The following is a 23,954-nucleotide window of genomic DNA, read 5'->3' on the forward strand; positions in this document are numbered from 1 at the left end:
TTAAAATTTTGAATTTTAAAAATAACAAAAGGGAGTAGCTGGGGAATCTCACTAGGGAGTGCACAGTTAAGCATCATGTCTCCAATTTGTGACCAAGTTGCATAATGGCCAGTGCCTACTTGGTGTAAGTTACTGGCTTAGAAACCAGGAGATTGTGAGCTCTGGGCCTTACTAGACATGAAAAATGGCAAGGTGACTTTGGGCCACTCAATCTCTGCCCAACCCACCTCACATGATTGTTGTTCTGAGGTAAAATAGAAGGCAGGAGTATTAAATATGTCTGCCATTGTGATGACTCCACCAGATGCTGCCTCAGATGCGTCTCCGGATGTCAGTTGGGAGGAGAATGAAGCAGTCTCAGGCACATGAGGAGGGTATGTTGAGTCCTCGACTTACGTCCGGTGGCCAGCAACAGCCAAGCCGTGCCTGATTGGCTAAGATGCGGCTTGGCTACGCACGGGCCGCTAGGGGCACTCCTATTGGCATCCCTGCTTGACAGCTCCATATAAATAGCTGTCAAGCAGGGAAGGTGCTGAACTGCTTGTGTACATAGTTAGCTGTTCTGTTGTTAATAAAGAGCTGTCAGTTTACCTCAGACTCCCTTCCGCCTCGTCCTTCGTCCGGACTCCTAAAGGAGAGTTGGTCAATGGCTCCAAAGCAGGACTTGAAAGTACAAGTGAGGGGGAGTGGCTTAGGGAAAGAAACTGGAAGTGAAGCCGACTGATAGGAATTTGGTTGAAGTGCAGTTGCAGCAGGAGGGCCCTGAGGCTTCAGGTGTGACAGCACACAGCTGTAGCCGGTCGCTGATGAAGAAGAGGAACTGCCTTCTGCATCTGATCCAAGCACACTCAGGGCAGAGAAATGACAGGAGCAGAGAAGGTCAGCCTGACTACTCGCGAGGAGGCAGCTGGTCCCTCTTGATAGGCTCCATCACAAGCTGGCTATTTAGCAAAGCAGACAGATGGAGACAATGCTGGGAACAATGTGTTCATTTCCTAGCTGTGGGTTGCCTAGTTGTTGTGATTTCTGCCTTGCTTTGGATTGACCATGCCTTGATTTTGGATTGTGACTTGTGAGCTCTGGACTTTTCTTGCCTATGAACCCTCTTGTGGTGTGGATTTAATATTGAGTTTTGGTGGTGAGTTTTTGTATTATACATTAGGTAAAGGTAAAGGTTCCCCTTGCACATATGTGCTAGTCATTCCCAACTCTAGGGGATGGTGCTCACCTCCATTTCAAAGCCAAAAAGCCAGTGCTGTCCGAAGACGTCTCTGTGGTCATGTGGCCGGCATGACTAAATGCCAAAGGTGCACGGAACGCTGTTACCTTCCCACCAAAGGTGGCTCCTATTTTTCTACTTGCATTTTTACATGCTTTCAAACTGCTAGGTTGACAGAAGCTGGGACAAGTAACGGGACTTCACTCCGTTATGTGGCACTAGGGATTGAAACCGCCAAACTTTCTAATCGGAGTGGGGAGGGAATGGAGATTTTACAGTATCCTTCCCCTGCCACGCCCACCAAACCACGCTCACAGAACTGGTAGTAAAAAAATTGAATCCCACCACTGATCACATGATTATTATTTGTAGCCTTCCCAGCTGGCTTACAACAAGCAAACTCAATGGGAGAGCCATATTCAACTTCATAACTGTGTGTAACTTAATAAGTAACAAAAAAAAGTTTGCAAAATCAGGTGGAACTCACTTAACAACTTCTGGATCCAATTGTGATTGTAAGTTGAGAACCACCTGTACTAAAATTGGAAGGTCAGAAAAGTTTTGAGAAGTGCAAAATGAAGGCATCCAAGACAATGCTGTAGTTTCTTTTGCCTTATTCCAAAATATGGCTGATAAATTAATTTGAAACGCCTATTGGCACAGCATTGCAAATGTATAGCAGAGTGGTATAGAGATGCAAATCCTTTCCCTGCATCACATGCCTTCTGTGGAAATTGCTGCAAACTAGGGCAGATGGAAACCCTGTTTAAATTTAGAAAGCGTGAATGCCACATGCTGAGTTAGGCTGAACAATTGCAGACGGCTTCCTTTGCATAAATGTTATTTAATAATGAAGACAGTGCAGAAAACGCTGTAGTGGTAGTACTGATAGTCAATGCTTAGACATTCCTGAAATTCACAATGGGAAACCTGCCCTGATGCCCAACCTAACCAAAATGTGTGAAAGTGTGACCAGTGAGCAGTGTTCCCAAGCATTGCCCTCCCACCATAAATTAGCATTCTGTTATTTATTGGTGGCTTTATAGAAGTCCTGCAACAGCCCTAAAGGACTGGGCATTTGTCGGAATTGTCAGGGTGGGAGTTATTGTGATTTCTACTTCGAACAACTACTCAGATTCTTCCTCGGAGGTCAACTCAAGAGAGGATGAAGTCATTCCTGGCATGTCAGGAACTGGGTTGATTAAGGACTCTGAACAGTCGGCCAAAAGACATTCATAGGAGGCTTCAGCTGAGGGGCAGGCAGTCAGTGAAGAGGAGGAGCTGCCTTGCATGGTGGATCCGAGTGCATGCAGGACAGAGAAAAGGCAGGAGCAATGGAGATCTGCCAGATTACTTTGAAGAAGGCCCCCACCCATCTTGATGGGCTGAACCAGAAAGCTATTTAACTCAGCAGGCAGAGGGGGTGCGTTGCTGGGAACATGTTGGGTTTCTGGTTATGTGTTTGTTCTTCCTGCTTCCTGCTTGACTTTGTGCCTTGGAGACTCTGAACTCCTCTTGCCAAGTGAGCTCTTGTGATGTATTTCAGTTTAGCCTGGTGGATTTAAGTTTGTTGGGTGGACTTACTTGTTGGAGCAGCTTTCCATTGTTTTATGGACTATTGGCTATTACCCTGTGGACTAATCTTCGCCTGCTTGTGGCTGGATTTATTTGAGACAGTTCTGAGGCTGGGTGAAGGGAATTGCTGGGGAACATTAATAAACTATCTAAACTGCACTTACGTGTGTGGGAGTGAGTGGGGCAGCACAGTGATCTAGAAAGCAATCAAAAGGTTTTTCACTCATCACTGAAGTTGCCATGGGCATCAGCTAAGATTTTGGGTTTAAATGTCATACTTCCTCTCCTTCGCTATTCTTTTTAGCCATTCATATATCATTCAATTGTTTTCTCCCGCCTCCCGCTTCTTTTTTTATTTTTTGGTATTGTTTAAAATGTGACTAAATGCTGCGCTCTTTCATTTCCGCGTCATTTCATTTCCACAGCTCAATGCTTGTTTCCGAGTTCTCCAGGGAAAGATATAGGCTTCTATAGGCTGCATCAATCATCACATTTTCCTTTTGTTCAGAAGGAAAAAAAAATGGAAGTATAACAACACACTTCAAAACTGCCTTTTGAAATCATCAGCAGATTAATATTCTGCTAAACTGAACAACAACACAACCCTTTCCATGAAAATTGTGCAGCTGAGAGCAAAGCAATTGCAGGCACTACTGGGAACACAACTCTGGCTGCTCGTTTCTCAGCATCTGGCGCCTTTTCACTACTGACATACTAAATGTATTTTCCGTGGTGAAATGGCCCATGCATCTGTAGAAATGTTTCAGCAAGGGCTTGCAAGCCATACATTTAATCAATGCATCCATGGCAGGCAGTTAAACTGACTATTAGTTGAATTAATGCTATGAGTCCAATCAAATTGAAAGCTAAAAAAATTAAGTTGATAGAAAACCCTTCCCTTCCTCTTGCTATCTCCTTCTTCCCATTAAGGCAGTGGTTCCCAAACTTGGCAATTTTAAGACTTGTGGACTTCAACTCCCAGAATTCCCGAATAGGTGTGAACCAGCTGAATCCCATCACTGAATAGAATAGAATAGAGTAGAATAGGAAGGGACCTTGGAAGTCTTCTAGTCCAGCCCCCTGCTCAAGCATTTCAGACAAGTGACTGTCTAGTCCCTTCTTAAAAGTCTCCAGTGATGGAGTGCCTACAATTTCTGAAGGCAAGATATTCCACTGGTTAATTGTCCACACTTTTAGGAAATTTCGCCTTAATTCCAGGTTGCTTCTCTCTTTGGTCAGTTTCCAACCATTGTTTCTTCTCCTGTCCTCTTGTGTTTTGGAGAATAATTTGGCCCGTTCTTCTTTGTGGCAATGCCTCCAATACTGGAATACTGCTATCATGTCGCCCCTAATTCTTCTTTTCTTTAGACTAGCCAAATCCAAAACCTGCAGCTGTTCTTCACTGGTGTTGCTGTTCCTTTCACAAACCCTAGTTTCTTTAAGATCTGGCTTCCTCCTGATTATTTAGGCATACAAATTGAATAAGAAAGTGGCGTTCAATGAGCCAAATAGAGCACCCTGCATTTGTGGGAATACGCTAGGAAAGAAGAAGAAGAAGAAGAAGAAGAAGAAGAAGAAGAAGAAGAAGAAGAAGAAGAAGAAGAGGAGGAGGAGGAGGAGGAGGAGGAGGAGGAGGAGGAGGAGGAGGAGGAGGAGGAGGAGGAGGAGGAGGAGGAGGAGAAGGAAGGAGAAGGAGAAGGAGAAGGAGAATCAGAAGGAGAAGGAGAAGGAGAAGAAGAAGGAGGAGGAGGAGGAGGAGAATTAGGAGGAGGAGGAGGAGAAGGAAGAAGGAGAAGGAGAAGGAGAAGGAGGAGGAGGAGGAGAAGAAGAAGAAGAAGAGGAGGAGGAGGAGGAGGAGGAGGAGGAGGAGGAGGAGAAGGAGAAGGAGAATCAGAAGGAGAAGGAGGAGGAGGAGGAGGAGGAGGAGGAGAAGGAGAAGGAGAATCAGAAGGAGAAGGAGAAGGAGAAGAAGAAGGAGAAGGAGGAGGAGGAGGAGGAGGAGGGGGGAGGGGGAGTGGGGAGGAAGTTGAATAAGAAAGGCAAAATTCCTTTGTCTATCTTATATCAATTGCTATCATCATATGGGCAAGTAACAGAAAATACATGCTTCTGGAATCCATTAAGATTACATTTCTCCAGTAACAGGACCAAGACCATGCTGATCCTGCTGGTTCTATCAGATGGGCAGGGACAATAGAAGAGAAGATAATCTTGAAGGATTTTGAAGATAATTATCGGCTACCTTGAAAAACACCTGCAAGCCAATTGCCAATCATCACAGCTCAGGTAGTAATGTTGTCGTATGAGCATACAAGGTATACCCATACTGGTTGCACCATCTCACTGTGTGGTCCATTGCAATACTCCAAACAAGAGGCTTAAACTAGAAGCATGAGTTTCTCCCCATGCAGGAAATTGAGCAGTTGGTGCATTAGATGAATGTGTGCAAAGGTCCTAGATACATCTGCCACCTGCTGTTCGATCAAGAGCCATACTTTTCTCTATTTAAATGGGGGGAAAAAGTTTATGCTCTTCTATCATATTCAGGTGGAATCACAGAGGTTAAGGGAGCAGTTTTATTGAGGTGGGAAAAGAGAATGCTCTGTGTTAAAAATTCTGTTCTCAAACCAACTACAGTATTCCCATTTTAGAAACCTAATATGATCACATAAAAGCAGCTGTGTTTTATGTGTTGATCCTATTTTACTAACATAACTGGTGGAAAAGTACAAGAACAAGGACAAAGGAAAGGTAATCTAAACCACAGGGAATAAACATGCCGAAAGATTTGTCTCTTCTGTTCAGTCCTGCTTGATTGCATTTTACCTCCGTATTTTTTCCTGTTGACAAGCAAATCTTGAAAGTAATAAGTGCTGCATGAATTAAATACATCACAGTTGACTGCTTGGATACTGGAGAAGCTTCAAACCAATCTGGGTTCTATCAATGTGCCGCTATTGATTTCTCTGCCTTGACAGAAAATGACTAAAAAACAAATTATTGGTGGGGCCTGCCTAATAAAAGTTAATTTTCTTCTTACGTCTCTTTCTCATCCAGCTACAATAATGCTGAACTTGTAGACAAATTTACACTTGAATTTGATCAGCAGTGTTAAAACTCTCGTTCAAAGGGCTTTGCCCTGCCTACACTGTCAGAAATGGGGCACTTTGCCTTCAAACCATGTCAATTTGATTTCAACATGGTCCCTAACAGAACACCAAATTTTCTGCTCTTTTTCTTACTGTTAAGTCCTCGGACTTACGAATGACAGCTCGGCAACAGCCAGGCGCGCCGGAACCAATCAGGCGTGACCTGCAGTTGCCGGGCTGTCAAACGCATGGCTATTGGTCTCCCTGTCTGACAGCTCCATATAAATAGCTGTCAGACAGGGAGGGCGCATGTGTCAAGAGTGGCGCATGCGTACTCTTGCAGGTAGGCGGGTGGATGGCAGACACGCCCAGAACGCCTCAGTTGAAGAGGCGGCGCTGGAGAGGTAAGACGTCACCCAGAGCTCAACTCCCTCCAGGGAGGAGCTCCCACAGGGACGTCTTACCTCTCCAGCGCCGCCTCTTCAACTGAGGCATTCTGGGCATGTCCGCCGTCCGCCCGCCTACCTGCAAGAGTACGCATGCGCCACTCTTGACACATGCGCCCTCACTGGGGGGGGAAGAGATGTTAAGTCCTCGGACTTACGAATGACAGCTCGGCAACAGCCAGGTGCGCTGGAACCAATCAGGCGCGACCTGCAGTTGCCGGGCTGTCAAAAGCGCGGCTATTGGTCTCCCTGTCTGACAGCTCCGTATAAATAGCTGTCAGACAGGGAGGGGGTGCCGGTCTACTTGTTCTTGTTTGCGAATGCCTGTTAATAAAGTTGGTTGAGTTTAACTTACCTCAGACGCCTCCAGCCTCGTTCTTCTAGGGAACTTAACACTTACAAGAGGCATTTTAGAAGAAGAATGTCATGCAGTTTCTTTCTATCTATCATCTATCTTCCCTAATCTTAATGGAAGAAGGTCAGATCTGTAGTTTTTAAATGTATTTCCAGACAGGTTGGGACAGTCAAGAGTTCTTTATCAGAATAGCCTTATGTCAATTCTGCCATTTCCAACTTTTATCCCCACAAGAGTTTAGGGGGCACATTTTAAATTACATTTATATTTAATCCCCACAAGAGTTTGGGGGCACATTTTATACAGGGGTGGCCTTCAAAAATTTTAGCAAGAGGTTCTCTGCCCGGTTGGTGGGTGGGCATGGCCATGGTGGGTGTGGCCTAGTCGGCCTCCTGGGGGGGGGCATTTTTGTCCTTCCCAGGCTCCAGAGACTTTACTCAAACCTCCGGGAGGGCCTTCCTGAACTTCCAGTAGGCTTGTTCTCACCCTCCCAAGCCTTTGCAAGCACCCTGCACTTACCTGAATCCAAAATGGGCCACATGTTGCTGGGTGGGCGTGGACAGGGTGGGTGTGGCCTAGCCCGACCTCCTGCACTATGGCAGGGGGGAAATTTTCTCCTTCCCTAGGCCCTGGAGGCTTTCCTTGAGCCTCTGGGAGGGCGAAAACTGTCTTCCCCAGGCTCCGGAGGCCTTCTGGAAGGCCTGTTTTTCCCTCTCCCTGAGCCTCTGAAGAGGCCCTGTACCTCGCTTCCAAAATAAGCCACGTGGACAGTCCTGGGAGGGTCAGGGAGGTGTGGGTATAGCCAGAGAGGAGTAGGATTTGGGGGTTCTCTGAACTCCATGGAATCTTAGCTAGAGGTTCTCCTGAACCACAGTAGCCCACCCCTTATACTTTAATAGTCGGGGTGGAGTCTCACTTATTTTGGCCATGACATGTGGGGAAGTTCACTGGAGAAAGCAATCATCTTTGGAAGGGTTTGCAATAAAAAGAAACCAGGCATCAAAAGCATGGCATCCGGACACCATTCAAGCTGACACCAGCCAGAACATAGAAAAACTCAAAGGAGTAGCACAAGATTGGAAGATGTGGAGAGATCAGTCCCTATGATCACCAAAAGTCAGACACCAGTGAATGGATAGCATCATGATCAGGGGTGGGTTCCTGCCAGTTCTAACCTCTTCTATAGAAGAGGTTCCACAAATTAACAGTGCCGTTTAGAACCGGTTCCAGCTCCCTCCCCCCCTCCCATCTGCACATCATCAAGATGAAGAGCGAGAGGAGGAATTCTGGGAGTTGAAGTCCACAAGTCTTAAAGCTGTCAAGTTTGAACACCCCTGGGGTTTTTTTTTCCTAAAGGGTTAAGGGTGCAAGGGTCTTGTAACTTGACAGCTTTAAGACTTGCGTGCTTCAAATGCCAGAGTTTCTGAGCCAACATTTTAGCTGCTAAGCAAGAGCGTTGTTAAGTGAGTTTCACCACATTTTACAAGTTGGCCACTCCCACCCAGTCACATGGCTGGCAAGCCACTCCCACAAAGCAGGCAACTCCCTTAGCTCCTCCCCACTGCTCCAGGACCTGACGTCAGGGACCAACTCCCTTTGGCTTTCACTGCTGCTCCATGCCTCAGGCGCCTCCTGGTGGCCAACCAGCCTCTCTGGTCCCTGCTCGGAGTCTGAACCCTGTCCAGGGTCCTCCACATCTTTCAGAGCTGACTCATAGGGCCTCTCGCTGTCGGAGTCTGTTTGCAGCTCCAACGGCTCCTGCTGGGCCACAACACACTACCTAAGATCGAACCCACAGCCTCCTGATTGTGAGACAAGGGCTCCACCTCTAGGGCACTGCACCACCAACCACTATGAATAGTTGAGCAGCCCTCAAGTTGAAAACATCAAACATGCTGAAGTCAAAAAGAGGATTAGAAGTGAATACATCATGAGAGCGAATATTTTAAAGTCCAAATTCATTGGATGACATACGTACCATCAAGGCAATTAACACCTGGGCAATTCCAGCCATTAGATTACCCTGCTGGAATAGTGAATTGGACTCAAGCAGAACAAATGCCCTGGGCGGGAAGACCAGAAAAATAATGACAATGAATCTGTATAGTGATTTTACTTACCAAGCAGAATAGGTGGGCATGGAATGTTACAAGTACACCAGAAAGTTGAAGAAGAAAAAAGGGCATTATGAAAATATCTGAAGGACAGCGAAGAAAATACTCTGAAGCTAGTATATCGTAAAAGCTTACTGAGACCAAAGTGGCCTACAAGAAGAATGAAAGGAAGAATAGAAAAGAGACATGTGTTGGGGTGTTTGCTACAAACAAAGCATGCCCTTGAAAGAAAGCTTGGACACCTGTAATTGTGGAATCCGTCTGGCAAGAACAAAGAATGTTTATTCATAGAGAACATGCATGTGTGACACTTGCAACAATTCTAGGTGGTTGGAGGACTGATAACAGTGACAGACATCCTGCATACCTCAGCTAGATGTTAGGAATAGGGATGGCCTGGAGCAAATAGAACATGTATTAGATAACTCCTGGAGCATTCCAAAGTTTAGGAATAGGGTTGGTTAAAGACCAATAGAATAATTGCTAGATCGTTACTAAAATGTTTATTACATTATTTGTTTTATAGGTAAAGATTCCCCTCGCACATATGTGCTAGTCATTCCCGACTCTAAGGGGCGGTGCTCATCTCCGTTTCAAAGCCCAAGAGCCAATGCTGTCCAAAGACGTCTCTGTGGTCATGTGGCCAGCATGACTAAACACCGAAGGTGCACAGAGCACTTTTACCTTTCCCCCCAAAGGTGGTTCCTATTTTTCTACTTGCATTTTTACATTCTTTCGAACTGCTACGTTGGCAGAAGCTGAGACAAGTAACGGGAGCTCACTCCGTTACACAGTGCTAGGGATTCGAACCATTGAACTGCCGACCTTCTGACTGACAAGCTCAGCATCTTAGCCACTGAGCCACTATGTCCCTTGCTATATGTATATTGGGAGTCAAAAGACTATTCCAGGAAAGGGTAACAGTAAAGCACTTCCAGAGACCTCCTTAAATACCTTTGTGAATTTGCTCATGAAGTCACAAAGATTCAAGTTTGACTTGAAGGAGGTATCATTTTTACTATCGCTTAATGTATTCTTTACGCAAAACTAAAGTCCTAATTCAGAACAGAGCAGAACTCTTCCTTCTATATCCAAATCACAATGCAAATGAAGATTATTAGCGGCAGTGGACTTGATGAGTTGCTAGCAATTCAAGGACCTGGATGGAAAGTAACAATTAAACTTCCAGTAATCATGTGCTATGATTCCAATCTGTATCATGGATTAGAATTTCATAGAATAATAGAGTTAGAAAGGACCTTGGAGGTCTTCTATCAAACCCTCTGCTCAAGCAGGAGACTCTATACCAGGAGTGTCAAACTCAATTTCATTGAGGGCCTCATCAGGATTGTGTTTGACCTCGGGGGCCGGAATGTGCAACACTGGGGTGGGCGTGACCAGCTCAACGTCACTCATGTTGGGGGAATCTATGGAAGCCAAGGGCTCTGCCAGGGCTCTGAGGGTTCCCAAGCTCCATTTTTGGCTGTGACAGCCTCTTGCAACCCTCTGCCAGTGAAAATGGAGCTCGGAAGGGCAGCATTCGGCCCTCCCCAGCTCCATTTTCACTGGCAGAGGCACCAAGGGCAGGTCCTTCACTGTTTCCAGGGCAGCCCCGCAGGCCGGATCTAAGCACCCCATGGGCCAGATCTGGCCCTCGGGCCTTGAGTTTGACATCCCAGCCTTATACCATTTCAGACCAATGGTTGTCCAGTCCCTTTTTGAAAGCCTCTAGTGATGGAGAATCCACAACTTCTGAAAGCCAGCTATTCCACTGGTTCATTGCTCTCAACACTAGGAAATTTCACACATATTTTAGCTAACCAAAAATATAAAACCACAAAGTGGGTGACATTAAACATTTACCAATAAGTTTTTTCCTCCAAGACATTTCCGATTAATGGCCAAGAATGCTGAATACATTCAATACACAGTCATGGTTTTGTGTTGTTCCACAACCAGGAAGAAATCCTGTTGACCTAAATCCTGTTATTCCTAGTACCCTTTTTATACCATTGATCAGAAACAGAAATATGCTATGCTGACTTCCAGAAAGTGATTGAAGGCTTCACTGGCTGAAATTTTATTGTCATCAATGATGGAAAAAACTGCCACCATATGGAACATTTGCTTTTACGTTTTAGGTGCTCAGACCAATAATCTTTTCCCCCAAAGGAGTGTTGACCACTTTAGGGCATTAAATAATTTCTCTCTTAAATATAGTGACCTCTTATATGTTTCCTGTCTGGATGTTGGCAAAGTATTCAATGCTTGCTCTTGAAATGTTGGTTTGTAAAACATGTAACATGTTCTCTTAAATGGAGACTTAAGGAGAATCGAATTGAAACTATCATTCTTTGCTTGATCTCTTTTTTGTTGTTGTTAGTTGTGAAGTCATGTCCGACCCTTCACAACTCCATGGACAATGCTCCTCCGGGCCTTCCTGTTCTCTACCAACCAGTCCATTTAAGCTCATGCCTACTGCTTCGGTGACTCCATCCAGCCACCTCATTCTCTGTCATCCCATACTTCTCTTGCCCTCCATCTTTCCCAGCATTAGGCTCTTCTCCAGTGAGTCCTTCCTTTTCATTAGGTGGAAGCATTTGAGTTTAGTATTTGAGTTTCCTCTTCAGGATCTGACCTTCTAAAGAGCAGTCAGGGTTGATCTCCTCTAGGACTGACCTGTTTGATCACCTTGCAGTCCAAGGGACTCACAGGAGTCTTCTCCATCTCCATGGTTCAAAGGTCTTAATTCTTTGGCACTCACCTTTCTTATTGTCCAAATTTCACAGCCATCCCTTGCAACTGGGAAAACCATAGCCTTGATTATACGCACTTTTGTTGGCAGGGTGATGTCTCTGCTTTTTAGTATGCAGTCTAGATTTGCCATAGCTTTCCTCCCCAGGATCAGGCATCTTTTAATTTTAATCTCTTTTTACATGACTTTTATTTATAATAATACAAGATATAGGCTGGCCCAGGATTATCCAGGTGGCTTCATGGCCGAGGTAGGACTAGAACTTATGATTTCTCATTTCTGGCATGCCTTAACCACAACAACAAATTGGCTCTGTACAGAAGCTACTTCATGACAATTATAGCCAGAATCTGACTTTTTTCCCCTGTAAGACCTCTACTTGTTATCTCTTACAATTCTCTTATAATAATATTCCTTTTTAGACACTAAAATAAGTTGTTGTATTTATTTAGGTTCAAATACTTTGTAATCAAATAGTTTGTAATCTTGAATGTCCATGCTATGTACTGGAAACATAACTGACCCTTTTAGTTAATTCTAGGAATTATTCCAGTTCTAAAAATCAATACAAGTGCAATAATCTGATGTTGCCTTCAGTTTTTGAAGTTTTGCTTCTGCTGTTTAATTTTCTCTCACTCCAGTGACCTTTGGCTTCCTCCTTTCCCACAGTCTCTTCTGACATGAAGCCTTTTTGTTATTTTGTAGAAATAACAATAACCGGTTCTTCTGTCTCTGCAGCATTAGGTGAAATGTTCATTGCTTTCTTTACTTTTGTATAAGCAAATACGTAGCCACTATACACAGCAGCTAGTAGTGAAATGTGATGGTTTGTAAGTAACACATCCAAACCAGTAATGGGTTCTGTCTGGCTTTACTGCCGGTTCGCTTTCGGGCGCTGGATGTGCACTGCATGCTCGTGCACAGTTCAATTAAAATTGTTCTGTGAATACGCAGAACTAAAAAGCAAGATGGCGGTGGTGACAAGGGAACCAGTTCGGGGGTTTGGCAGCCCTGGGTCGCTGCCGGTTCCAGCAACCTAGGCCACCATACCACTACCGGTTCGGCTGAATCGGGCCAAATGGGTAGGAACACTCCACTGATCCAAACCTTGTTAGCCCTATAAAGTAAAGTTACTATGAAACATAAAACACATCAAATAGATCAAGGAAATATGCTTGGTCCTTGCTAAATTCAACACATGTGCCCACACATCAATCAGATTCTATAATGGTGTCCTTGGCTTCAGGTGCTCTACATGGGGATCTACATAGGGCAGCCCTTGAAGAGCATTCGGAGACTTCAGCTTATCCAGAATGCAGCCACGCAAGCGATTGTGGATGCACCTCGGTTCACCCACGTTGCACCTATCCTCTGCGAGCTGCACTGGCTGCCTGTTGGGCTCCGGACGCGCTTCAAGGTGCTAGTCGTTACTTTTAAAGCCCTACATGGTATTGGACCTGGGTACTTGAGAGACCACCTCCTGCCAATTACCTCCCTACGACCAATTAGATCCCACAGATTAGGCCTCCTCTGAATACCATCTGCTAGCCAATGTCGACTGTCGACCCCTCGGGGGAGGGTCTTCTCTGTGGCTGCTCCGGCCCTCTGGAACGATCTCCCCGTGGAGATTCAGACCCTCACCACCCTTCACGCTTTCCGCAAAGTTATCAAGACCTGGCTGTTCCGGCAGGCCTGGGGCTGATGAGTTCCCAGCCCACTTCAATTGTTGCAACTGTTGTGTTGTTTTAATCTGTTTTTTGCATTTGTTTCTGTCTTTGTTTGTTGTTGTATTCCCCCCCTTCCCACTTTGTTTGTTAGCCGCCCTGAGTCCCTCGGGAATAGGGCGGCATACAAGTGTAATAAACATAAACAAACATAAACAGGTCGAGAAATATATTGCTACATTAGATCTCGAGATAAGAGGGTTGGTGAATGAAACAATCAAAAAGCAGGGTTTCCCTTGAAGCAATCTTAATAAGCAAAAAGGCATCAGTGAGTTGGAATCACCTAAGGAATTACTAGTGATGAAGATTAGATGTAAAACATTGCCACCAAGTTCACTTCCCAAACCCTCTGAATATTTTGAAGGCATTCTGCAACTGTCTTTCTTAAGGGAAGGGAAGGGAAAGGAGTAGATGTACAAACACATACATACATACACACACACACACACACACACACACACACTTACATTTATACTTTTTCCCTACTACAACAACAGGAATTGTTGAAGAATAATTTCTAAGCAGGGTGCCTAGAGGGTGGCCAGATCTATGTGATAGAAGCCTTCTTGTTTTAGATGCCTTGTGTCCAAAGCAGTGGTGGGTTTCAAAAATTGTTTGAACCTACTCTGTGGGTGTGGCCTCCTTTGTGGGAGTGGCTTGTCACCCATGTGACCAGATGGGAGTGGCTTGCTGCCCATGTGACCGGATATGAAGATGCCGACGACACTTGTCAGAACCACCTTAAATTACCTCTCACACAGCACTGGCATGCATAAGAATATGATGTAAACTTGTTTTTTAAAAGGCATCTTCGGTTTGCGTTAAAACAACTTCAACACACTCAATGTTCTGATTGCACCACAAACGCAGTAGTCATCCTTACCTTTCACAGAGGCACTGAGTTTTATAAATATGAGCATGATAGTGTAGAATAATCATATCCAAGGACCAGTGGTGGGTTTCAAAAAATCTTGGAACCTCTTCTGTAGGTGTGGCCTGCTTTCCGGGTCCACTGGTGGAACCTCTTCTAACCGGTTTGGTAGATTTGACGAACCGGTTCTACCGAATAGGTGTGAACTGGTAGGAACCCACCTCTGGTCCAAAGGGACATGATTTTAACCACATAGTTTTAGCCACTGTCTTTCATTTTTCTGATCCCTTTCATTTTAAGAGAAACTAAGAAAAACAAATTTTCAGGATCTGAAAAGAAAACCAGATTTAATAAATATAGTAAATTGCATCCCACCACAATGCTTGTCATGATCCAAAGCCAGTTTTCTTCACAAAAGTGAAACTGAAAGGCACAACGTTTCATATTTCATTTTTTTAAGAAAGACAAAGCTTGTTTTAGATAATCTAGACTGATTCTAGAACTGAATACAAAGTTGGACTAGCTGATATATCCAATTTCTTATCTACCTAAAAGGAAAAAGCATTGTGATTCATGTTGTCCATTTGATAATCTAAGAATGTGGCTAAATTCAAGGGATAACATTTTGATTTCAGACAATAAGCCGACCATAGAAAGCTACATTAATTCTCAGCCTTCAGCATCCCCATCTCCAGCTAAACTATAAAATGAAACAAACATCATGGTGCTTGTAACTCTGGTCCTGAAAATGTAGAATGTACATGCTTTAATAAGGTGAGTTTATTTAGGGAACTAAAGATCAGCAACCACTTCATTTACGGATTTAACTGATATCCATAAAAGAACTGGGCCAGTACTTTGGCACCACACAGTTCAAGATGCATTCTTGTTTCCTTTCCAAAAATATCCAAATAATTTTTCTGGTTTTTGGAGTATTCAGGGTCATCTAGTCTACCAATATCCTAGAAACCTAGATATTAAAGATGATTCCTAGTTAAAAGGCAAGCTCTTTGATTTTCCATGGTCTTTTACATTGTCTTTTGGTAGTTAATCACCTTTCTATTGTTTTGAAAGTGTTTTGAGTACAAAAACACTGTGTACTGATTTTTTTTTTGTTATCTTAACAAACTTTACAGATAGAAAGATACATAAAATAGAAAAAGACGGGAAAATTGTGAAAAACTACAAAAAGGCAGCTAGCCAACTTAACAAAATATTTTTTTAAAAAAGAGAAGAGGAAAACTATCAATGTATGTTACATATTAATCAAATGCCAAAACAGGTTTCCAAATCTATTTCAGAATTAATTAATTAATTGTTCACTAATGTTAAAAAATTATACAATCTATGCAATAGAAAAACATTTCCTGGAGGGTTTTTTGCTGTTGTTTATTGAGGAATAAAATTGCCTTTTGAAAACTAGGTAAGATCAACATTTCTTGCATCAAACTCTTAAATAGTCAGGGGGCATAATGTAACAGAATATAATATAACAGAATATAATATAACAGAATATCAACACTTTTACCAATAAAATATTCCCCTCAATTTGCATATGTATATTAAAATGTTATTGCCAAAAATGTCAGTAATTCACAGGACCTGATAATGACCATTCAAATGTTCAACAACAACAACAACAAAAATCTGGTGCCATTTTGAACACATTCTTTAGAATGTTTCAGTAAGCTTGAAATGACCTATTTTGATGAATCACTTTGAATTTCAAAAAAGCAAATTTAACTTCCTTTTAAGACCTGCAACCATTAGTGGGTATTCCAGTTTTTTAATCCATGACCATAAAAGTCCTTAATGTCAAGGTTTAAAATGTTCTTTAATTATTGATACATCAACCCTATGAAGTATTCAACACTTCAGGTCTCTCAAATGCAGTGAAAGCATTTGTTCCACATTGAGGTATTAAAACATGCTTGTGCTGGTTATATAAGCTTGTGTTGGTTATGCTCGTGTGACTTAGGAAGACAAAATTTCATTTGAAGTTGACAAAACCTTTCAAATAATCATTGCCAAGCAATTGATTTAAACTATGTGATTGGGCTTGACAAATCAATACTTGTAGCTTGAAAATTAATGAGTACAATCAGAGGAAGCCCCCTTATGGAGTACTGTGAAGCCATTACCATGGCAACTCCACTGCGCTGTACAGTAGAAGCCTTTTTAAGGCACAACAGGCTGTATATTAAAGAACACACACCCCCAGGGGGTGTTAGAGTGTATATATATATATAACCCTCCCCATCAGTCTGTTCTACTTATCTGCATCAGAGAGGTCTCCTGGATGTACATAATACTTTATCTTCCTGATATCTGAGAAACTGTTTCATCCCAATTATATTGACCATCCCACCTAATCAAACAAGGATTCTGCATATCCCTCTGGTCAAGGAATTTCAATAGATGTGATATATGAGGAAGGCTTTTCAGCTGATCTCCCTCCCCAACATCTTATCCCAGTGTTCCAAATTGGTTTCCAAAAGTGCTTTCGTCTTTGGAGAATCGGAGCTGGACTGCCATTATCAAGTATCTTGCCCTAGGTTATGGCCAAAAAGACAATGGTTATTTGTCAATGTTGAGTTCAAAGCTGGTTTTTGTGATAGGAGATGCACAACTGCTTGTATAAAAGCAATAACTCTCTCTCCTTAATTAATTATGCATTCATCACAACCTAAATCCAGAAAGTAAAACACTTAGACAAGTTTTAATTAGCTGTGGTTAATGCATGTGAGAGTTAATATATGGCGAATGCATGAGTTTTGTCCCAAGGTGACAAAAACCGGATCTAATCCTGCAACCCAGACAGTGCAGTGGCAATCTACTCAGTTCTTAAAAGTTCAGGCCTCCCAGTGCAACAGTCAATGTTTGGATGATAAATTCTCACAGGGTGAAGCCACAGAACTCACAAACAGAAAAGATTGCCTTAAGGCTAAATGTGTTGCTGCTATCAAGAACAGTGGAGAAATAGGAAACTGATTTTAAGTTAAAGGAATCAACCTGCTTCAACCCCCATTTTTCTCATACATATTCCATGGTCAATTCACATAACTGAAATCAGTCTAGGAATCCTGCAAGGAACCCAAGAAAATCTCCTCAAGACGGAAATGACAAAAAAGGAAGCAGAACAGAGGTGGGTTCCTCCCAGTACGGTATGGTATGCCAGAAGAGGTAGTGAAAATCTGGTGTACCGGACAAGACTGGTAGCGGTGGTGGCCTGGCCATGCCCCCGTACTGGCAAAAGAAAGAAACAGCCGAGGAAGGAAGAGGAGTGGAGGCCTCGGCTGTTGGAAGAAGCACCCACACTTCATTCTCTTTGAGAGGCGCCTTGCTTGCCGTGGGAGAAATCAAGGAGAGAGAGCGAGGAGAAAGCCTAGATTCTGCTAGGGAGAGCCTTCTCCTCCCTCTCTCCCCCTGATTTCTCCCCACAGCAAGCAAGATGCCTCTCAAAGAGAACAAAGCATGGGTGCTTCATCCAACAGCACGTCCCAAGGAAAGAAGAGGAGCGGAGGCCTCGGCTGTTGGAAGAAGTGCCTGCGCTTCATTCTCTTTGAGAGGTGCCTTGCTTGCCATGGGGAGAAATCAGGGGAAGAGAGGGGGGAGAAAGCCGAGCTTCTGCTAGGGAGAGCCTTCTCCTCCCTCTCTCCCCCTGATTTCTCCCCTTCCTCGTGGAGGAAGGAGGCAGGAATGCTGGCCGGTGCTCACTTCCCTTACCACTTTCCACCACGACTCCTGTGGCCGGCCAGCTGCAGCCCCACTGGCTGCAGCCCCACCTGCCCAGCTTAGCTGGGTGGCTGCTGGGAAAGTGGCAAGGGGGCGAGCACCGGCCAGCATCCCTACCTCCGTCCTCCAAGAGTCATGGTAGCAGAGAAACAGAGGCTTCTTTGCCAGCCTCCCAGCCAGCCAGCCCCCCTTACACACGTGCCTCGTGCCACGGCAAGCATTGTGTCTGTGTGTGTTTGTGTGTGTGATGCACATGCCTTCCGTGGCATGCCTAACACCTTCAGACAACCACCAGCAGATCATCTGCCGAGCGGCATAGAAATTGGGCTTCAGAAAAAAGGGGGAAAAAACTGTTTGAAATTAGCTCTCTCTGCCACTCTGCTGAAAAGGTAGGAACCGCGGCCAGGAGATAACAGGACAACTAACCATATTCGGTTAACCCCCACAGTGGAAAGAGGCTGAATTGGAGTTGGTTTGGTCCTGATCACGGATGGTCGTGATCATAGGATTTGTTGGGCATTGGTTTTAGTTCATGGAATATATATACAAATATAACTGGAAGGGATGTGTGTGTGAGAAGAGAGGGGGTGAGAGAGAGGGAAAGAGTAAGATAGAAAGAAAGAGAAAGGGAGGGACCAAGGAAGGGAGAGAAAAGAGAAAGACAAAGATAGAAAGAGAAAGGGAGAGAAAGAAAGAAAGAAAGGAAGGAAGAAAGGAAAGAAAGGGAGAGAGAGATACAAGAAAAAAAGAGAGAGAGAAAGGAAGGAAAGGAAGGAAGGAAGGAAGGAAGGAAGGAAAGAAGGAAGGAAGGAAGGAAGGAAGGAAGGAAGGAAGAAAGAAAGAAAGAAAGAAAGAAAGAAAGAAAGAAAGAAAGAAAGAAAGAAAGAAAGAAAGAAAGAAAGAGAAAGAGCTTATGATCACAATTGAGCCCAAAATTTTGGTTGCTAAGCAAGAACATTTTAAGTGAGTTTCACCACGTTTTACAAGTTGGCCATGCCCACCCAGTCAAGCCATGCCAACAAAATAGGCCACACCCACATAATAGGTAGTAAAAAAAAATTGAAACCCATCCCTTAAGCAGATGTTCAATCTATTCCTAAATTAGTTGCAACCTGTCAGAGTTTGTTAGAATGTCACACAATAGAGCATATTTATTTATTTAGCGTATGGCAAGTTTTTAGCCAAAAAGTAGAGCATAAACTGAATTGTAATTCCAATTTGTAGCAGATTGTATTCTAAATTCTGACATATATTTCTGTTCCATTGAATATAGAATAACAGAGTTGGAATAGTCTACTGTAACTCACAGCAAAGACACTGTTGTGACAGAGAGATTTTCAAACGCCTCCTAGATATATTATAGTGATGGATCTCAGTGTGATATTGGATTATATTTCTATAGCATGGAATTTACCATCTTATAAAGAGCTTTGGCTTTTCTGAGCCTTAAATACAGCAAAGGCAATGATTTTATATAATTGGAAAGGGAATAATTTTCTTAATGATAAGAAATGAATCTAGCATGTGAGTTTAACACCTATTTTTGAAAAATGTTCCAAAAACGAACCAAAAAATAATAATAAATACATGCAGCCCACTGATCATGATATATAAAATACCTTGTATATGGATCTTTTTCATGCTAGAATTTTTGTTTCACCTGGTTTAAATCACAGTTAATCCGCAAATTACATCCCTTCATTTACTGACTCTTTAAAGTTTAAAAAACACTGAAAAAAGTGACTTGTCCCAATTTTTCACACTTAGCATCATAATTTGTGATCAAATTCTGATGCTTGGCAACTGACATGTGTTTATGACAGTTGCAGAGTCCTGTGATCATGTGATCATCCTTTGAAACTTTCTGACAAGCAAGTCAAGGAGGAAACCAGGCTAACTTAACAACTGCAGTGATTCACTTAACATCTGTGGCAAGAAAGGTCATAAAATGGGGCGAAACTCACTTAACAACTGCCTTGCTTAGCGATGGAAATGTTGGGCTCAACTGTGGTCATAAGTCGAAGACTTAAATGAATGGTTTATGATGTACACAAATTATTATTATGAGTAAAGTTTTGGTGAAATGGGAAGTAAATTAGCAAAATTGTAAAATGCAAATGGCTGTGAATGCAACCTTTTTCTTTCTTTTTTATTGAAAAGTTTTAATAAATTTTAGAAATATTTCCCCTTCCCCTTCCCTCCCCCCACTCCAACCCTCCCTCCCTCTAACCCTCCCTCCCTCTAACCCTCCCTTCCCCCAACTGCCCAGAGCAAAATACAGGGTATAAACATTTAACAATCATACACTAACATAAGCTAACTAACTATAGCATCCTACCTCCCTCTTGTACTTTAACTCAGTGGTCCCCAACCCCCGGTCCGCAGACCGGTGCCGGGCCGTGGAGTACCTGGCACCGGGCCGTGCAGCGGCCGGGGGCCATGATCGCTGCAGCGGCCGGGGGCCATGATCGCTGCAGCGGCCGGGGGACATGATCGCTGCAGCGCAAAGGCTCCTGGGCCGTGCGCAAAAGCTCCTGGGCCGTGCGCAAAGGCTCCAGGGAAGAGAGCCCCGCGCAGGTACGCAATCAATGTGTCGTCGCGAACAACGCCCCCCCACCCCTGTGCGCGCTCAGCGGGCCACGGTAAAATTATCAAAGGCTGACTGGTCCGCGGCGATAAAAAGGTTGGGGACCACTGCTTTAACTCACCTTTTATTAAACTAAATTTAGATAAGTTATAACATTCCTTGTTCATTCATAAGCTAATTGAAATTTCTTAGTCCGATATTTATTTTGAATGTAATCAATCCATCTTCTCCCTTCCAACTTATATTTCTCATCTGAATGGTCCTTCAAATATGCTGAGATTTTGGCCATCTCCGCTAAATTTACTACTTTTGCTGTGAATGCAACCTTGATCATGTGATGGGGGCAGTGGTGGGATACGACTGGTACGCCCCAGTATGGGTGTACCGCAGAGGTGGGTTCCTACCAGTTCGCACCAGTTCGGTAGAACCGGTTCATCAAATCTACCGAACCGGTTAGAAGAGGTTCCACCAGTGGACCCGGAAAGCAGGCCACACCTACAGAAACCCACCACTGGCGTACCGGTGACAGCTGGGAGCACCAGGTACAATTCGAGTATTGTGCTCCAGACGGCCCACCAGTCCTCCTTCCCAGTATTTGAGCCGATCGGGATTTCTGAGCATGGCACATACGCCACCTGTGTGACGCTCCACCAAGAAGCTGGAGCATCACAGGCGGTGAGCACACATGTGCATGTTGCGTGCATGCATGTGGTGGATGCTTGGCCCTGTTGCACCATTCCAGTTGCAACGGGATCCAGAATCCACCACTGGATGGCGGGCAACAGTTAAAGCATTCAGTAAAAGTTCTAGAGACAGAACTAACTTTGTATATTCTTTATAGATGTATTTGTATTGTAGGTCAGGGCAGGGGTGGATCCCGGTTCGCTCATGGCTGCGCATGCGCAGTGCAATAAAAATTTCTCTGCGTATGCGCAGAAGCAAAAAAACAAGATGGCGGCACTGGGAGAACCGGTTCGGGGGTGTGGCAGGCCTGGGTCGCTGCTGGCCATCGAACCACCGCTTAACCAGTCCAAACCAGTAGGAGCCCACCACTGGGTCAGGAGTTCCCAGTCCCAGGGCTGTGATCCACTGCCAGGCTTACATTTACATTTTACATTTTATTAAGCATTTATAGGCCGCCCTTTTCCCTGAGGGGACTCAGGGCGGCTTACAATAATAGGGGAGGGGAGTGCGGGACAAAACGCAAAAAGAAAATGTGAATAGAAATAATTAACAATAAAAAACCCAACATTAATTCAACATTTGGGAGGGGCGAGAGTAAAGTCTTATCCCCAGGCCTGACAGGATAGCCAGATCTTGAGGGCTGTGCGGAAGGCCTGGACGGTGGTGAGGGTGCGGATCTCCACGGGGAGATTGTTCCATAGCGTCGGAGCTGCAACTGAGAAGGCTCTCCTCCGCGTAGTCGCCAGTCGGCACTGACTGGCGGATGGAATTCGGAGGAGGCCTACTGTGGCCAATTGAAACTGGGCACCGTGAGTAGGCCTGTGCAGGTGCGTTCACGCCGGTTCACCACTCACATAGCCCCTCTCCCTTCCACCAGGCCACCAAGCCTCAAAGATTGGAGGGCCACTGCTGTAGGTCACCCTGCAGGCATCTTAAAATGCATCATTCTGGATACCGCCTCAAGATATCCAAATGGGGTGGCAGTTTTTCCTAGGCAGCTGAATGCCTAAAGCACACAGAAGAAGCTAATTTGGTGGGGGAGTCACTGCCCTCTCCTTCACAGTGCTGACAACGATTGTCTAATCATCCAGGAAAATATAAACCTCAATATTAAGTGTACCCGTCTGTTTAGCTCCCTATATATGTGTCATGCTTTAATTTCCAGAAAGCCCACAAAAGGATGGAAAAGGAATCATGATTTGAACGATGAATTTGAAATTAGCATTTTAAACATGGCAGGCTAATGAACAGCATTATTAATGCCAGTACTCAATGGCTACATGCTGCCAGTTGGATTTCAATTCTAATTCGTCTTTGGCAACAGGACCCAAAACATACGAAGTTAAGTCATCATAGAAACTAAATTCTGAAGTGAGATGAACAGTTTAAACCCAAAGCATTGGCCAATGACTAAAGACCATGGAATGCAAATGGCCCTCTAAAGCCAATACTTGGTGACCATGATTACTTGGATTATTAGCAGAAATTTGCCAGAAGCAAATTTTCCCCGAAACAAATAAGAACAAGATCTGCTCTTAAACGTAACTGTTACAGATGGTGTTCTGAGACCGAAATAATGGCCCTTGTCATATAGCCTGCAAGTTGGATTTAAAAACCACAAGGAATTCTCTTTCTTGAACTATTCCCACCTAAAAAGTGAAATGCCTGTTTTTTTTCACACATGCAAGGTGTTGTTTTATGTTTTGTCATGAATCACACAATGCACTTTAAAAATTGTCAATAGTCGTGATTGTGAACCTATGGAGCCCCTCTGCGGGCATATGAGCCATTGCCCCAACTCAACTCCACTGTGCATGTGCATGCGCTTACCACCAGCCAGCTTATTTTCGGGTCACTGCTGCACATGTGCAGTGGGCGGGGTGCATGCAAAGATGTGTGTGCATGTGCGGGGGCAGGGGAAGGGCTGAGGGGTGCTGCGCGCCTGAGCCTTGGACCAGTGGGGAGGAGACAAGGGAGTGTGAGCCTGAGGTCAGCAGTGAGTTGTTCCTGGATGCCCAGCACCGAAGAGCTAATAGGCATAAGGAACAGTTGCGCAGTTACAGGAGGTAATTGCACTCAGCTGGTGGTCATTAGGCTCCTCTCCAGACTATAAAAAGACTGCTTGTGCACATGCCCCTCTTGCAGAAGTCAACACAGGAATGAATGTTGGAGAACATTTTTGTGAGCTTGGCAGGCTGGATTGCTGCCAGGGCTTATCTGTGCTGGATTGCTGCCCAGCTTGTCTGTGCTGGTTTGCTGCCAAGGACCTGTCTGTCTGTTAATAAATTGTGTAAAGTATCTTGGGCTCGGAGTGTGTGTTGGTGTGGAACGAGGGGGGGGTCAGAACAGCCATCACTGATCTATAGATTGGAATGAGTAGATTGCATCATATTAAAGCAAACCATTTTATCAATCAGCCAGTTTTTGGCTGCTGTGAGAAAGGCTTGAAGACAATAAACATCCCAAAATCCATATTGTTAATACCTTTATTAGCCCTATGTCATTCGTCTGTGCAGCCTTTGAACTAGCTTAATAAAGATGCTGCCTATTACACACGGAAGTAATGGGAAACAACACATACCTCAGCAAAGGCCTGGGATTTTATTCAAAGTGACTGATGGGAAGAGAGATTAATTTTTCACATTGAGGCGGCCAGGAGTGAGTTTTCTAATTATTACTTTCAGTTCTCCCATTGTGATTTTTTATGTGAATAGAGAAATAATTAACAATAATAGTGGCCTCAAGCACAGCACTGCTTATAAATGTACTCATTTTATACTCCCGGTTTTGAGATAAGCAA

The sequence above is a fragment of the Thamnophis elegans genome, chromosome 9 (genome assembly GCF_009769535.1).
Source record: "Thamnophis elegans isolate rThaEle1 chromosome 9, rThaEle1.pri, whole genome shotgun sequence".
In the NCBI taxonomy this organism is placed as follows: domain Eukaryota; kingdom Metazoa; phylum Chordata; class Lepidosauria; order Squamata; family Colubridae; genus Thamnophis; species Thamnophis elegans.